Below are 17,337 nucleotides of genomic sequence, written 5' to 3'. Positions count from 1 at the left end.
CTCACTACCCAACCCACCCCTACCACTCCAGTCCCCTCTGGCAACCATCTGTTTGTTCTCTGTATCTATAACTCTGTTTCTGGTGGGTTTTTTTTTTTTTTTTTTTTATATCTGTTCGCTTTTTGTTGCTGTTTTGTTTTAGATTCCATAAATTTCCTTTTCCTTATAAGGACACCAGTGGTTGGATTTAGGAACCACCCTCACTCAGTATGACCTTATCTTAACTTGATTACATCTGCAAAAGCCCTATTTCCAGAGAGGTCACATTCACAGGTTCCAGGCTGGACATGAATTCTTGGAGGACACTGTTCAACCCAGTACAATGGCCAAAAATACTCTCTATGAGAAAGTGACATTTGAGCAATTATCTAGAGTAGTCAGCTAACCGTGAATCTGGAGAAAGACGGCCCAGGCCAAGAAGAACAAGTACGAAGTTCCGAGGTGTGAATAGTCTGTGAGTGAAGCCGTGAGGGAAGCTCAGAAAGAGGGGCAGTTACAAAGGTAACGGACCTGGGGGGCCATCCATGCAGCTGTGGAAGCATCGCTAAAGGCTCTGGCTTTGACTCTGATGGAGAAGGGAGTGATTGAAGGCTTCTAAACAACAGTGTGATATTATCAGATGTTTCTCACCAGAATCACCGTCTGCTCTGATGACAATAAACAGTGGGAGGGATAAAATTATAAATAGTGAGAGGATATTTTAATAATCCATGTGAGAAATGATGATAGTTTGGACCACAGTGGAGGGAGTTAGATGCTATCAGATACAAAAAGGAGGAAATAAAAATGTTCCAAGATTTTTCCCTCAATACCCATCTACCACATTACCAAATGTTTTGTCACCCATTAGTACTCATTCCCAGACAATAGAGGCAGCACCAAAAGCTGAAGAATTCTTTTCATGAGAAAATCTTTAAAATGAGAAGAATCTGAGCTATTTGCCAAGAATTTGTTATCTTACCTCCATTATTATATCATTTAATCCTCAAAGTAAACCTGCACCACAAGCATAGTTCTCCACTTTACACACAGGAAATTTAAGAGAAGCTAAGCAATTTATCCAGTCATATGGCTGGTTAGCAACAGAGCCAGTGTTCTAATTTATAAACACTTGATCTCAGTCCCATGTGATTGTCATCATACTACAGCATGAACTAGGAAAACAAAAGTCATTATTCCATTTACGTATCTAATCACTGTGGCCCAGATCCTTATACACCATGTTCCTTTGATCTTCTTCATTTATAACTAGTTGATTCACCAATTCAATTGATTATTGTTGACCAGGGATATTGTGGAAAGGGACCCTTCAGTGGTTGAGGATTGGGAGAGACAGAGGTTCGTACATAACTTATAACCAGGGTATGTTAAGGCCGGTGTCCATCTCACAAGGGCTGATCGTCCATGTCTCTGTCCATCTATACATCTAGTGACATCACATCATACCTTGAAATAAGCACTGGTGGGTGTCATTACCCCATGGAAATCAGCTAACTTCATAAAGCAGAGCTGTCTTATTAAGAGACCTGGTTTGCCAATAACTCAATTGCCAATAACTCAAACTCCATCACACCAAAATACAAAGGGGTGTCTGTGTGTGTGTGTGTGAGAGAGAGAGAGAAAACAGAGTGTTATCAAATTACTAGGCATAGTTAATGTCTAACATTAGTTTAAAAACTGCCTCAGTATAAACTGAAATAACAAAGTGTCCACTTGACAGATAAACACCTAAAGTTTATGATTGCACATTTCCTGGTTGGCCTCAGCAAAATGACTACGAGACTTAAGCATTTTCAGCTGCAACTGCAAAGTTCTAGCCTGGTTTTCCCTCCACCCAAACCACACCTCGTTTAAGCTTGGCAGGGGGTGTGTCTTCAGCAAACACAACTTTGGTGAGCTCAGTTCCCCGACGGAAGACTAAAGCGACCGCGTTCCTGACACAGGCTGGCCTCTTGCACGGGTTTTAACTTGGACTCCTCTCTGCCCCAGAAGCAAGCAACAAGGTTTCCCTCCCTGGCTGACCTGGAGGGAAAGAGAATTGAGGAAGGAAAGAAATGAGGAGGGAACTCAGCCTGAATAGTAACCAAAATAAGTATGGTTTCCTTGTCGTCATGGAGATAAATCAGGATACTCCATTTAGATGGAGTGATTATGTCTGAAAGGCCAGGTAGAAGTTGTTTGAGGATTATTGGTTATTTTGAATCATCCTCAGGCCTTGTATCTTCCACCAGTATTTCTTCTAAAAAGCAGCAGCTTGTATCCTGAACCAACACACGCACACGCACACGCACACGCACACATTTGCTATCACCTGTCCTTCTACGCAATCTCTCTTAACACCTGTCTCAGAGCAGCACTCCCTAGCAGTGCCTCTTCCTTGCTCTCCTGGGCTGTAGTGTATAACTTCTCATTCTCTCTTCTCCCTCTCACTGACCATTGTCCAAAAGGGCTGGACCCAGGCTTAAGACTGGGACAGAACCTTCTCCTAATGGTCAACATCCAGACACCAGAGACGGCTTGGAAAGGCTATGATCAAAGACAGGAAAATAAACCCAAGTGAAGCCTTTGATCCAGGGAGGAGAGAAAAGCAGCAAAAGCCGAGGTACAAAGCCAGAGTGGGCGAGAGAGAACAGGGCGCCCGGAAAGCTGGGGGCACAGGGCAGTCCCAGGAACCAGCAAGTGGAGGTGGTCGGCGTGCCTTCCAAAGATGTGCTGGGCAGTCTGTGCCACTTCCAGCCTTTTCATTTCATCATCAGTTCTACTGAGAGCCAGCATTGCTTAGGGGTTAAGTCACAGATCCTGGAACCACACTACCTGGGTTCAGAGCCTGGCTTTGCTAATCATTAGCTCTGTGATGTTAATCAGTTTCCTTAGTTTCTTAATCTGTAAAATGGAAATAATAGTAGGTCTTAATGCACAAGATTGTTATAAGGACTAAGTAAATTAATATTTATAAAGTTCTTAGAAGAGTGTCTCTATAAAAAAGCTGTAAAAGTAAAACAATACATACCCATGTACCCGGCATCAAGCCTTAGGAAAAAAGTGGGGCTCCAGTATGGAGCTCTCTTTTATTTATCCCTCTTCCTTCTCTCAAAGGAAACCACCAGCTTGAATTGGTGATTTATCATCCCCATGCCTCCTTATATTCATTTATTTGAATAGATGTGTCCCTAAGTAATGAGTGATTTTATTACTCATATTTTAAACCACATATATAGACATCATGCTTTATGTACTCATCCGTACCTTGTTCTGCTTACTCAGTTCATCTGTGTTGACACGAGCTGCTCTGGGCGGTACATCCATGTCAGTCCTATTATTGTTAGAGTATTCCCAGAGGATGCCAGACCCACAATTTATTTGTCCTCTCTCCTATTGAGGGACACTTAAGTTGCTTCTACTTTTTGCTATTCTGAGCATCCTTAGACATATTTCTGAGCAAACGAGTTGGTGTTCCTTGAAGCTGGCTTAGAAGTGAACATTCTGAGCTTTAGGGTAAGCTTATTTTCAAATTTACTTGATGTTTCAAAAGTTATTCTTTTAAGATATTCAGACAAAATCACGTTATCACCAGCACTCTACTATGTGCTAACTGCTACTGCAAGTCCTTTAGGCAAATCGACTTATTCAAGCCTCATAACACTGTGAAGGAAGCTCTATTATTTCCCTCACTTTACAGAAGAGAAGTTCAGTGATTCTCAGATCCCACAGCTGGCAAGCTATGGAGCTGGGGTTCACACCTAGATGCACCGGTTCCAGAGCTGAGCTGAATGAAAATAGGATGTAACAAAAAACCAAACTATTCTGAAAGCACCACAAGGCAGATAAAAAGGTTTCACCGAAGGAGACGAGACTTCATATAACCCAGTATGACCTCATCTTAACTAACTACGTTTATATAGATCTTTTTTCCAGGTAAAGCCCATTCCGGAATTCCAGGGGGACATGAATCTTGGGGGGACATTACTCAACCCAACAAAGGATCCCCTTCTACCATCTGTGGCCAAAGAGAAGAATCTAATCTGTTTTCCCCATGAATGAGCCTTTCCATAGTTGAAAAGAGGTTGCTGTCCACACAGCTCCACCCCCTACCCATGGCGACACGTGCACAGTTCAGTCAAGCCACCCTGGCAGGGCCACCCCGGGCTCTCAGTCCCCAGGGAAATTCCCTCACTGTCCAAGTGGCCCTGCTCTAGACACCCTTCCATTTGCCGGTGTCTTTCTCCTGAAGGGATATCTACAACAGATACCAGACAGACCCATACAGGCTACCGTAAACCCCGAGAGTTGTCACTAACCACCCTCTTAGTTGGGTCATGACTGCGTAAGTCCCAGGTTCTAGGTCATTCAGGAAAGTTGAGTCATAGTTCTAGCTCTGTCTCTAACTTTGTAAACCAAAGTAAATCAAGGTTTCTGTGCTAACATAACCTTTAGAAAAAGAAATGCTTGCCCTAACCTGTTTGACAACGATGTTGTGAGGACACAAATCAGACTGGTACAAAAGACTCAGATAAAAATCCTCAGATAAAAGTGAATAGGAAGAATGTAGCTCTACACCCACAATACAATGGAATTTAATCTTCTTTAATGCCATGGGGTCCCTTGATAATCCAATGAAATCTATGGTGCATCTCCTCAGAAAATGCGTGTAAGCAAGGGCACGCACACATATACATGAGATTCAAAATAATCGGGGAGTTAAATAACCCTGGAGTCTGGACTTGGTTTCTCTCCATTCTCTAATTAAGAAGTGATTTTGAGCCCGAGCATAAATGAGCAAATAGTATTCCCCTGTGACTCACAAGTGGCTGTTCCAGTTTAGAACTGAGGCTATTAAGCCAGTCCAGGAACCCCAGCCCAGCACGTGGCCACAGTTAGAGCCGAGTGGAAATTTTTTGGATTGAATTGAGTGCCTATGGACGTGGAGGTCCCTTTCTCAGTAGTAGCAACAGATTTCCAAAGTAAAAGAAGTTGGTGCCCATTTTTCTTATTGTCTGCCTTTTCCCCCCATTTCATATCCCCACTTCAGCAGAAATTCACTCTTCTCTCTTTGACAGGCTGAAACTGATCCATTAACATAATCCTCACTAATATGTCAGAAAATCGGACTCTGGGACTAGCCCTAAGGGATCAGCCTTAGGAAAGTCCACTACAGCCAGAGGAGCAGAGTTATCTAAACACACGATTTACTAGTGATAGAATTTCTGATACTGATGATGGAAATAACTTGGGACAAAAGCACCTTTTTTGTCCCCTAAGTAATGTATTTTTTTGCATGAGTTTGGCATCCTTTAGAGCATTTATATAATCTCAAACTTTCCAAAGTCCTCTCACGAATATAACTTCCTTTGCTTCCCATCAAAAGCAAAATGGGAAGGGAGGACAGGGAATGCCTGTTTTATAGATAAGAAAATTGAGTCCTTGAGAAGTTAGGTGACTTGCTGAAATCTTACAGTTTAGTAAGAGATGGAGCCTGGACTGTAACCCAGATCTGATCTTAAATCCCACTTTCCTTTGCTGTATCATAAAGGCAATCCTGTACATAATATACTGTTTCAACTTTCAAATGGCCCCTTTGAAGTCAAGATGTAAAATGACTTGAGGGAGAGTAGAGGGCTGTCCCAGGAGGTGGACGTGCTATATTCTTCTCTCTTTCTGGGTAATCTTAAACTGGGTGCAAGGTGGAGTTGACGATCGCCTCCAGCGGCTCAAAAATAGGAAAACAAATATGTCCCTGCTCTTCCTGATGCCCCAGATCCCTTTAACTCTGGGCAGTGCCTCTCACTTCACAGTAAGGGACAGGGTTGGAAATGCAAATATCTGGGTTTAGGTCAATATAAATGGCTGATAGCAGACCTTTCTCTGAAAATAAGTCTTGACAGGGAAGAGGGCAGGGAGAGAAGTCACCATCAGAGCCAGGACACTGTCTGAGGCTGCAGAGAGTCAAGGGGAGAGAGGAAGTCCAGTCTCTAAAGACCAAGAGCACCTGCTTCCTCTCAACCTGGCTGTTCTCCCTCTGCACACAGTGCTCAGGGCCTAGGGAGGAACAAAATGAGTGTCTTTGTGACCGGAGGAGAAATTCGGTGTTTCTCAAAGCATGGTGCCTGAGACCACAGCATCTGAATCACCTGGAAGCTCTGGTTAAACATGCAGATTCCCATGCACTGCGTGCCTCCCCTCCCCACCCCCAACCCATCCCCACACCCTTCCAGGCTCTGGGGCTGGGCCCAGGAATGTGCCCCTGGAGCAAGCTCCCAGGATGCCTGTGGTGAGCATTAAATTTGGAGAACTATTGCTCTAGAGGTCAAATTAGATCAAGAGGACACTGATGAATACTCACTTGTGAAAGATCTTGAGGAAAACACCTCAGGGAAGGCTATTTTGTGGGGTTTCTTTTACAACTCTTTCCTTATCTTAAAATCACTTGGTGTGTTTTTTTTATTATGCATATATGTATACAGTCACTGAAATGCACAAATGCGATCTCTAACTGTATCTGCATACAGGCTGTTTCATTTCTTTTCCCTCTTGCAGGACTCTCGCCTTCCTTCTCTCCCTGTCTCCAGAGTTCCCCAGAATCTATATCGCTATCCAGTCTCTAGTGTCCCTGATCATCCTGTGCGCGTGCACAGACACACACACGCACACATACACTCAAACTTATATGGATAGGTGTTGTTTTTTGTATTGCTAAAATAGAAACATATTTTACATTTTTTTCATATCTTGCTTTTCTCACTCAACACCACCTAATAGAAATCCGCAAGGTTCATCTCCAATTTATTCTCTTAAATGATTGCATATGATTTCACAGTGCAGATGAATCATAATTTATTCAATCATTCCCCTACTGAAAGACATAATTCATTCCCAGGTTCCTGCTGCTCCGGACAATGCAGCAATTACCATCTTTGCATTTTTTAATATATGTTTTCTTTTGGGGGATAGATTCTCATCCATCAGGTAGAGAACTATATAAGAGTTGGCTATAATAATAATAATTAATATTAGCATTTTGCTGGATTATACGTAATTTTATTTTTCAGGACTCTTTTCAACTTGCTTTCCAGATAAGATAATAGTTTGACCAGTAACTCACATGAGGACTCTTTTTCTCCTTTACAACTTCTCATTATAAAAATTTACATTAGTAGCAAAGTGTAACTAGTTCCATAAAAATATTGAATTTTTAAATGTCCTTCACTTGACAACATTCTAGCTTTTCAAGTACCATTTGAGTTTCACATCACAAGCAAATAATAAATATTGAGTTCTGAGGCGCTGTATGGCTGTCACCAAGAAAACAAACCGAAGCAACCAACAAAGCAAAACAAAAACAGGCTGCCTTCAGGGATACTCCTTTCCAAATATTTTAGATTTTAGACAGATAGCCAGATGATAGGGAAAACCTTCCAATGATCGCCCTGCCTTGCCAACAGCCAAATCTGATCGGGCCAGTTTTTTTGCATCTATAAACGTGCAGGACGAGTGGAGGTCAAAGAACACTTTCTGGGAACAGTAGCTATTCTCTTCATTTTTTTCCGACACTGAGGAAGGAAAAAAAAAGATGTAGCCTCGCTAGATCCACAGACTTCAACCAGTCCTTGCTTGATGAGAACATCTAGAAGCTTCCAGCAAGGCATGAAGGTGCACAGGCAGTTTACAGATGGCCAAGTCTAAAGAACCATTTACAATTCTTGGGAAATAGCAGGATTCAAAATGGGATGTTTAAGACAGACAAGAACAGTGGAGAAGGAGAGGGAAGAATGGCTGGAGAAGAGAGAGAGAAAGCCTTAGGTCTGTGAGCTAAAAGGGGAAAAATAAAACCAGCTTAATTATGGAAGAAAAGACACACACATAGGATAGCTCGCACAGGCAGAGTTGCTGTGGAAGCACATTCCAGGAAAATCTTAAGAGATTACTTTAATAATAAACCATGCATTCTTCAGCAAGCCATCACGGGATTAACTACCCCTTTCCTAGGCTGGGAACACAGTTGTCAGTTTGGGGTTTTTTTCCCCCCCTTCTTCCTTCTCCCTCACAGCCAGGTTTTGTGCAAGGAAAGAGTCATGTAAGGATCAGAGTTTTTCAAACATTGCATTGAATTTTTCTCATCTTAATTTTCTAAACGTGAATTTCAGTGGTGATAAGAAGAGACCATGGTTTAGGCAGGGTTACCGGCAGGGTGGGCTTGGATGTGATTCTCCAGCTGCAAGGCTGTTCCTATTCTATCTACTGAAAAGTGAATAACTTCAGTGGGACAGGAGACTATGTCTCACCAGAGATTTAAAAAAAAGGGGGGGGGGACGTTTATTTTCATTCTTCTCTCTCTCTCTCTCTTTTTTTTTTTTTTTTTTGCTTAATGTGAGCAGGACACTGAATTACTGCCAGAAGCAATATCAGAGCCCTAGAGATATAAAAATACACTTCAAATCAACTCAGAGTTCTCCACTGTATCTTAGGAGATACTCTTAAGATTTCTGTGTAAGATGACAGAGCTGTCTGCTTTAGGCTGTACGTGTTTGAGCCCACTGCTCACGGACGAACTGTTTTCATCAGCGTCTTCTCTTGAAACTGCAGCTCATTACAGATGAAATCATTTTCTTCCCCTGGCTTCTCAGACAAATCCCTTCCATTTGGTGGGGTAGAGCAAACAAAAGTTAACATTTCTTGGTAAGAGTCATCCAATTAAAAAAAAATAAGTTTGGACGGTGACTTGTGAGAAAGTGTTACAAACTGAGGTTAAAAGAGAGACTATTTCTTTTTCAAATTGTCCAAGTCTCTGTTTGCCTGAAATCTGCTGTCATTGTCCCAGTTACTTAGCCTTTGGAAGTGAAACCAACCCTCTGGACATCTGGATCTTAGAAATAAAGCATGCTGTCCTGAGATGTACCAGAATTAAAGTTCTCTGCGTAAATGTTATAAATACCACCCCAAGACTAAATTTTATATACCTCCTGTCATTCACACGAAGTAATTTTCTTTTTAATAACAGCAAATTACCTGAGAGGAATATTGAAAACTGTCAGCACCTCCTTCCCCACCCCCACATCCCCAGGTGTGAGGGAAGGAGACAGGTGGCCGAAACAGTAAAGGCCAAAAGAGGCAGCATTCTCACAGTTGCTAGGTTTTGCTGCTCTGCACCCCTGGCTTATGGGCTGTTCCAAGCCTGACCTACTTGAGAGCAAGGACTGTCACTCACACTGAGCTGTCCCAAATTACACAGTGGCTTTGCAATTGGGGCTAGGCTGGGACCACAGAATACATCCTTGGTATCCCATGAGCCTGATTTGAACCCCTGCTTTCCAGAGGTAAAATGCAAGTCCACTGTGTGTTGCTTACCCAAGGAAAACAATAACCCCTTCCTTTCCAAGTCACAATTTAGTATTTTCACATTTAGCATACACTGTCTCAGACTTTTTTAAAAAAGGAAACATAGACATGCTTTTCACCAGAATAATTTCATAATTCTTAAAAAGCAGAGCTTCCGGGGGTATTTTACAATTGTTCATGATTTTAAAATATGGAGAAAATGAATTCCCCCTCCATCCCATTAAGGTCCATTAAGATATGCTGCCATGAGCCTTCTACTGTTGAACACTGTATGCCAGTATTTTCTAGTATCTTATTTCTCATATTTCAGATTTTTCTTAGAGGTATAGGAAACACTATGGAAATCAGTGCAGATAAAGTCATGTTGTGTGTCTACACAGAGATAGACACACTGTGAGGGAAGCCAGGATGTAATCTCTGTTTATACCAGATATATAGCTTATTTGGGTGGGTTATATAGATGTGAACATTTTTGTTTATATCAATTTCATAGAGAGAGTATTGTTTTTATATCTGTATATACAGGATTATATTTCATCCATAAATACAGTATGTTTTACATATACACACAGATTACCCAGCAATTTAAGTGCACCCATATTTGCCATGAATGAGACAGGAATTTCTTTAAAGGGGGCAATCACACGTCCAACTGTAGAAACAGCAGATCTGAGCCAGGAGCCACTGCTTCTGGCCAGGAAAGCCAGGAGTTAAGGCAGCCCTTTGTTCAAAGGGCCCCACCGGGTTAGGATGACCTGGGAAGCCACATCACTGAAAGTGGAGATCCAGGGAAGGAATTTGTGCGATGAAGGTCGCTGCGTCCCACCCCTTTCCTGCGGAGTTTCCCTTTCCTGTCCTTACCCGCACCCTCCCCTGTGCCTGCTCCGCAGCCCCGCGAGCCCCGGGCTTCGGACGGCGCCGGACGGCTCTCTGCTCTCCTCCCGTCCGCCCGGGTTCCGGCGATCGCCCCCCGCTGGTGGGGCTCGCCCTGCCCGAGGGAGCCGGCTCCACTGCGCGGCCGCAGCTCGAGTTAATAAACAGTTAAGTTTGGAAGACTCAGCAGACACGTTGAGGGGGAGTTACCAAGCTCAGGCAGCAAAAACATCCCGGCGCATTCCTGGGGAGTCCTCAGCTGCCAGCATCTGATTAGAACCATATCTCGCCGGGAGTGGCCCGCGGCTCCGAGGCTCCCCGGCCGGCGGCTATTTAAGCGCGGCCGCCGTGTCGGCTGCTCGGCAGCCAGGAGGCTCGGGCACCGGGAAGTCATGCTCGCATCGCCGAGGCGCTAGCTAGCCTGTGAGTAGTTTTCCGATTCTTCTTCCTTTTGGCGACCTCCTCCCTTCCTTTGCTTCCCCTCCTTGGGATGCACACCCGGGACCGTTGGGGCATCTTAGAACGGAGACGGTGTACTTGGGCGAACAGGGAGTTCTGTGGCCTGACATCCGAGGAATATTTCCACGAAATGCATCCACCTTTGGGGTCGGACTCCAGATGTCCAGTTTGTGACATTTAACAAGAGCTTCCCGTGTGTGTGTGTGTGTGTGTGTGTGTGTGTGTGTGTGTGTGTGTGTGTGTGTGTGTTTAAAAGCTCTGCGGGCAGCCCCAGTCGGTCACTGGTGTGGCTGCTGACCGCCTAATTAACTCCTCCAAGGGTGTTTATTTTTACCGTGTGACAAAGGCTGGGAACCTGGCTTGTGCCCACAAGAAGCTTTTTCTTGATGACTGGCAACGAATGGTATTAAAATATGAACTTCGTCATACACCCGCCTTCTTAAGAAAGTATCTGCCCAGGAGACTTAACAAACTTGTTTGAAATCCCTGGAGCTCGGAGCGTTTAAACGGTGTTTGCCCACAGGCGGAGAGCTGGAAAGATGAAGTAAGAATTCTAGAAAAGGGAAAAAATGAATGGGTTAAAGCCGTCGAGCCCCAGTCAACATAGCGGTTTTCATAGCATAGAGCTGACTCTGTTATTTGTTTCTGCCGGCCTTTCTTCTTGACTTCATTCTCAGCCTGGAATTCAGGTCCGCCGTCAGTGTAGCAGGGAGCCGGAGCCGTTTGAGTCTAAAGGGAAATCTTAACTGGATTAAAAACACTTAAAGAATCTGGAAGTTATCTCCACCCTATCCACAGCGCCCCCTCTCCCAGCCCCCCCGCCATCCTCTTTCTTTTCAGTTTGTGTTTGGAAGGAAGAGAGGCACCCTGTAAAATGAGAAGAGCAGAAATAAGCTTCCAGACACATGGAAAGACTTAAAAATTATGGAGGGGCGACTTCATGAATAGTAGATGTTGTTATTGCACTGTAAAGTGATTTAATGAAAAAATTTCTGGCCATAATCAGGCAAAGCAGGGGAGTGGAGGAGAGGGAGGTAAGACCGAGTTAACTCAAACAGAAGTAATAGCTGAGGAAAGGGGGCGGCTGCAAGAATGCCTTCAAGACATCTGATAAGGGTCCTGGAATGGCTTTGATGGGCTATATAATTGATCTTCCTGCAGGCCTGAGGTTGGCTCCCCACACAGGAGCATCTACTGTCTGGGTGGGAGGGAGGACCTAGCTGGGAAGGGGGCACATTACAGCTACCGAATGGCTTGTCTCCACGCTCCGTGACACCTCCACCTTGCTTCTTAAACCAGCTGCCAGACCTTGATTAGGCTCCTCTCCTCTGGGCCAAGTGCCCCGCCCACCCCAGGTTCTGTCTCTCCGTCACTGAAGGGACATAGGCCTCCATGACTCTGTAAGAAAATTTACTGCCATAAGAATGCAGGAGTATTTGAGACTGGGCTCTCCTTCATCTCTGGGGATGGACCTTTTCACTTGAAGTGCTGGGTATGTGGCAGTAAAGTGACTCTCAATCCAACGTGCAGTGTGCAGTCGGGACAGTCTCATAGCGAAAGCACAAAGGAGGCCTAGTGCTTTTTCCCAGTGTGTATTTCTGAGACTGATTACTTCTAAATCCCTAATCAGTATCCTCCCAAGGCGGACTGGATTCTTCTTCTTGTTGGTGGCGAATAACTTAACTTCCCCTTCACTTCCCACTCCCGACTCTCTCCCTTTTTATCTAAATGGCTGCCCTCAAAACCAGCTCTTCTTAAGCCATACCCTTCTCTATTTTAATGCATGACCAGAACAAGTAGATGGCAGGGGAATGCCTTCCAACTCTGAGCTGTGTGACACACATGGAGTCCTAATTTTGGAGATCTTGGACACAGCCGATCTTCTCCCGAGGACGTAAGAGAGGGAAGGGAACCACAGAACTTGTTAAAAACCTTGCCTGATTTGTCAAGGACGGAATCCAGATTCTGCATTTCCACCTGAGACTTTTTATAGTTGTAGATTTGACTAAAAGTCCAAACTCCTGTGCATTAGGCTGACTTGTTGTCTTGCCCAAAAGGTCAGATGGATTTCAGCCATCTTGTTTGGGTTGAAGAGAATTGCACGAAGGTGGTACAGGGACCTCGAGAAGCTACTGACCCGCTGGTTGGGGGCAGCATTTATCAGCCACACCCCAGCTACCTGGAGATTTAGGGAGCAGGATGACATAAGCCTCGGTGAGTGGCTCCTGGGCTAGGTATGTAGCAGTAATTCTCTTAGGAGGCTTTTGGAGGCGGGAGCTTTTGGTGGTACAGTCATTATGAGCTGCTTTGTTTCTCATTCTCCCTTCATGTGTCTGTAAGCCTGAACTTCCTACCACTGATACTTTTAACCTGGGTGGTTTTGAAAGTTCCCTGTGTCTCCTTCCTCAGTCTCTCTTGACTTGAGGATTTAATTTATGCTTTTTCTTAAAGACAAAGCTAAGATCCTGAAATACTTGAGAAAGCTGCCAAAAACCAGGCCCTCCAGGGTATTAAGTTGCCCTAATGGTCAGCAGAACTTGACTCCCCGGGTGGAAAGGCTTGAAAGTGGTCTGGTTGGGGAGGTTCTGGTATTTGACCAAATGCGGAAAGTGTTATACCTTCCAAGCAGAACCAGAATGAGAACTAGACTGGTGATATGAAGCACCTGAGGAACAGGATGAGGTTTGAAAATTCTCAGGCCCTGCTATGTGATTCTAAAGTTGAAGCCGTGGCACTGAGTTGCACAGAGGTGGGCTGAAATCACCCTTAGTTGCAATAGCTGTGACATCAGATATCTGTGTTTAAGGGAAACCTAACTCATAGGGACGCATCCTGACTGGATTAATCCTGTGATAGAGAAGGAAAGCAGGCCATTAAGTCCCCTTTCTCTACAAAGAACATGCTACTTTCGGGTGAGGGGACCAAATGATGCTGAGTTTGGACACGAAGGGCCAGCACGCATGCCAGTTTCTGCCTCCCACCTAGCGCAGTCCATAGTGGTGGAGAGCCTGGGTTCCAGAGTCCTGCTGCCTCTAATCCCAGGGAGTTCGAGATTCACAAATACTAACTACTATATATAAAACAGATAAGCAACACACTTCTAGTGTAGAGCACAGGGAACCATATTCAATAACTTATGGTAACCTATGGTGGAAAAGAATATGAAAAAGAATCTCTATAAGTATATGTGTGACTGAGCCATTGTGCTGTACACCAGAAATTGACACAACAGTGTGAAATGACTATGCTTCAAGCAAAAAATAAAATCAAACGAACAAACAAACAAACAAAACTCCCAGGGAGAGCACTGCTGCTCACGTGACCTTGGGCAAATTGCACCGTCTCTCTGTACTTCAGCCTTCCTATCTGGAGAGAATGATAGTACCTGCCCCCAGGTTTGTTGGAAAGACTGTTAACCTAATATGCCTAGAATACTTTATTCTGTTTGACTTAGAAATTTTATGCTTTGTTTCCCCTTTGCCCCCTGAACCACTGAATTGTGTATCTTTGTGAAAACTGAAGGCAGAATGGAGAGTTTCTTTGTCAGAATTGGACACTGCCTGGCTACCTGAAAAATGCTCATCATTCAAGCACTTAATATTAACAAAGCTTGGCACATTTGCTGTGCTCCTGCTAAACGGACTGGGAGTTACTCTCTGTTCTCTGCCTGGAGCCTGCAGTTTGGTTTGGTCAAGCTGACCTCCTCTGGGCTCATTTAAGTCTTTCCCACCCCCTCCCTTCCTTCCAGACTCCCTACAGAGAGGGAGCAGTCCTTCCCCCTGAAGTCAGCATTATAGCCCAAGGAAGTGGGAAGGGAGGGACCACCCATACTAAACTGAGGGACTAGGCTAGAAATAAGTCTTCTGAGTACATAGGGCCCCATACTGTCCTTGCCCACAGAGCTGGGCAGGTTGCCATGGTTACTCCCCTTCCTGACTCTTTCTCCTACCTTGGAAGGAAGCCTGCCACTCTTGGGTAAGCAAAATCTGAACAAATTGCTTCCTAGTCTAAAAATGGAAGTTACTTTTTTTATTAAGTGAAGTAGAATCTCCTCTCTACCTACCTCATCCTTTTCCTCTCCTAGTAAACTTATTTAAATACGAAACTTTAATCCAAGTTGTCTAACTCTTGCTAATTCTTAATCATCACAATAGAAAAGCATTAAGGCTTATGACATTTCAGGAACATAAAAGCTGTTGCCCTTATATAGAAGCAACCTGGCAATTTTTCTCTGCTGCTAAAGCTTATAACAGTCCCTAAGCTAGCTAGAGGCAAGTGACCTTTAACTGCTTTAAACTGGTCAGAATTCTGAGTGAATGAGGCAGGCTGAGTGAGTGAGCAGCTGCAGGGACGTTACCAGGAGGCAGAATGCTTAGGACTGTCACTTAGATTTTTAGGTAACCACAGAGGAAAAGGAGCAGGTAGATGAGGAAGAAAGAATACTGGAAAAGCTGGGTTTGAAACATTCTCCAACCTGGAGAGATCTGGGTAAGCGATACATGGTTTAATGTTTTCTCTGGGTAAAAAGCTACACTATTTCTCCATAGCAATGTGATACAAAGTGTTACTCTGAAGCAGACTTAGAGCTTTATGTGACAGATGAACTGCCAAAAGTTCACATTTCACAGTCAGATTCATTCTTTCAAGATTAGGCCCTTAGTTAGCTTGGTGTGTAGTTCACAGCTAGAGAGAACCCATCTCAACCCAACTCTTCTCAGAGTGTGGTCCCCAGACCAGCTACATCAGCATCACTTGGGAACTTGTTAGAAATGCAACTTCTTGGTTCCCATCCCAGATCCACTGAACCAAATGCGAGCAGTAGGGTCCAGCTACACCCAGCTGTACTTCAGCAAGCCCTTCACAAGGTCCAAGAGTAACTTTCATAATTCAGTTGTTCAATCGAAAGCATAACAAAGTATCTGAATTACTACAGCCATGGAAATAATAAAGCAAAGCATTTAAACATAGCTCAGCCTAACTGAATCTTAGAAAGATGAAAAATCACAGACCTTGACATTTTTCCTACTGTCTCAAGGATTGCTTTCTTGATTCTAGGAGAACTGACAGACTTCTTAGTTTTATAGTATTACCCCATTCCCAAACCCTTGCCCCTCCTTTGGGGATTTTAAAGAATGGAATTAATCTCCATTTATTAGGAGACAGTCCCAGTTATGTCTTTTTTAAAAAGAATTCAGTAAACTAGATCATTATCCTTGAACCAGACGATTTTCTCTAACTTACAAAACTTTTTATTTTGTGTTTTCCATGCCATGCCTGGAGTACAGATGAAGATGAAGTTCTCTCCATAATTAGTGAATGAATCTACTGCACTTAATTTTTGTAGTGCTTTAGGGTTTATGAAGTACTGTTCCATTCTCCTATTTGACTTTCGCTTTAAATAACTTAAGATAGAAAAGATAGCTCCATTTCTTATTGCCCATATGATCAATAGATCTCAGCTTGCCCAAGGTCATACCCTTAAGTGGTAGAGCCAGGATTCAAACATGAATCTTGATGATTGAAATCTTGATGTTTATCTGAATATTTAGTAAATGCCCGTTATGTGAAGCATGTTGAGGCTGGCAACGGAACTCCCAGTGAGTCGAAATCTAGAAGAAAGTCTACCTGATGTGAAGTAGAGAATGCAAAATCTAGACTTGCAGTGGAATGAGAGCACTGCCATTCATTACCTGCCTTACAAAGCAGTCCTAAGAATGACTGATGTTAATCAGAGACTGATGTTTGGCAGAGATCACATCCTAGATGGAGATACAAGAGTGTGATCTAGAAGTAGAAAACTGGAACCCTGGTTTTGAAGAGGCAACAGAGGTTAGTGTTCAAGAGCTTGGGCTTTGAACTACAAATGACTGTGTCCACAACCCAGCTGTGCCATTTAAGACACGAGGTATGACAACTGGGCTTCATCTTCTCCATCAGTGAAATGAGTTGCCTCCAAGTTAAAACGAAAGGAGAAGCCATAAAAAAAAAAAAAAAAAAACTTCCTCAGAGCTGCTGCTTCAGAAATGTACCTGCTCTAGGACTATAATTCTCAATGCAATAACTAAGCTGATATTGGAAAATGGTCTCATTTTGGTTGTCTGTGGTCTTCAGGGAAGCTGGAATCTAGAGATGAACACATTTGGGCTGGAAATGAGGAGTCTATCTTTCCTACAGACCATGAAACTATTAAATTTGAGGGTCAAGCAGAAGAATGCGGCAATGCTTTGTAAACCAGTACAGGCACACAGACGTTAACTCTTAAGGTCCCACTTAAATCTCCCCTGGGCAGGACAGCTGAGTCCTCCTGAGGGCTAGAATTAATCCATATCCAAATAACTGGAAAGTGAAGATAACTTCAACAACATATCCATGTTGGATGCAGCTGCCCTCCTTGTTCTAAACACTTCACCCACTTGTTTTTCATATTTGAAGTGTCCTATTAAGGGGCCAAGACCTGTCCTAATCTTCTGTAATACTTAATGCAGATGCTAAAGTGCTTTTTGTTACCATTTAGTGCAGCAAAAATAAGCTGAATGTGTCTGAACATTTGTCAGGGGCTCACATAGTCCTATGAAGAATGCTGAACCATTTGGCTTTGGGGCACAATGTTAATCTAGATTGGAAACATATAGTTTACTTCCAGATCAGAGGATCAGAAGTTGGAATGGTGGT

At 43.6% G+C, this 17,337-nt stretch overlaps 1 protein-coding gene across 7 annotated transcripts in view; it reads left to right on the top strand.

The window, feature by feature from the left end:
• The window catches only part of DAB2 (DAB adaptor protein 2), a 162,680-nt gene that overhangs the window by 100,250 nt on the left and 45,093 nt on the right, over nucleotides 1–17,337 (top strand). For 2 of the 7 annotated variants that reach the window (XM_010957249.3, XM_010957207.3), the window contains exon 1: nucleotides 10,222–10,629. The exons of 2 other annotated variants lie outside the window; for them this stretch is intronic. The gene's annotated coding sequence lies outside the window, so the exon portion shown is untranslated. Of the gene's footprint in view, nucleotides 1–10,221; nucleotides 10,630–12,722; nucleotides 12,880–17,337 lie in introns of those variants that run through there. 3 more of the 7 variants (XM_045518288.2, XM_045518285.2, XM_074357383.1) reach the window with 2 other exon arrangements.

Source organism: Camelus bactrianus, chromosome 3, assembly GCF_048773025.1.
Source record: "Camelus bactrianus isolate YW-2024 breed Bactrian camel chromosome 3, ASM4877302v1, whole genome shotgun sequence".
NCBI classification, from domain to species: Eukaryota; Metazoa; Chordata; class Mammalia; order Artiodactyla; family Camelidae; genus Camelus; species Camelus bactrianus.
Note: the sequence above shows the minus strand (reverse complement) of the source record. Positions and strands in the feature narration are given on the sequence as shown.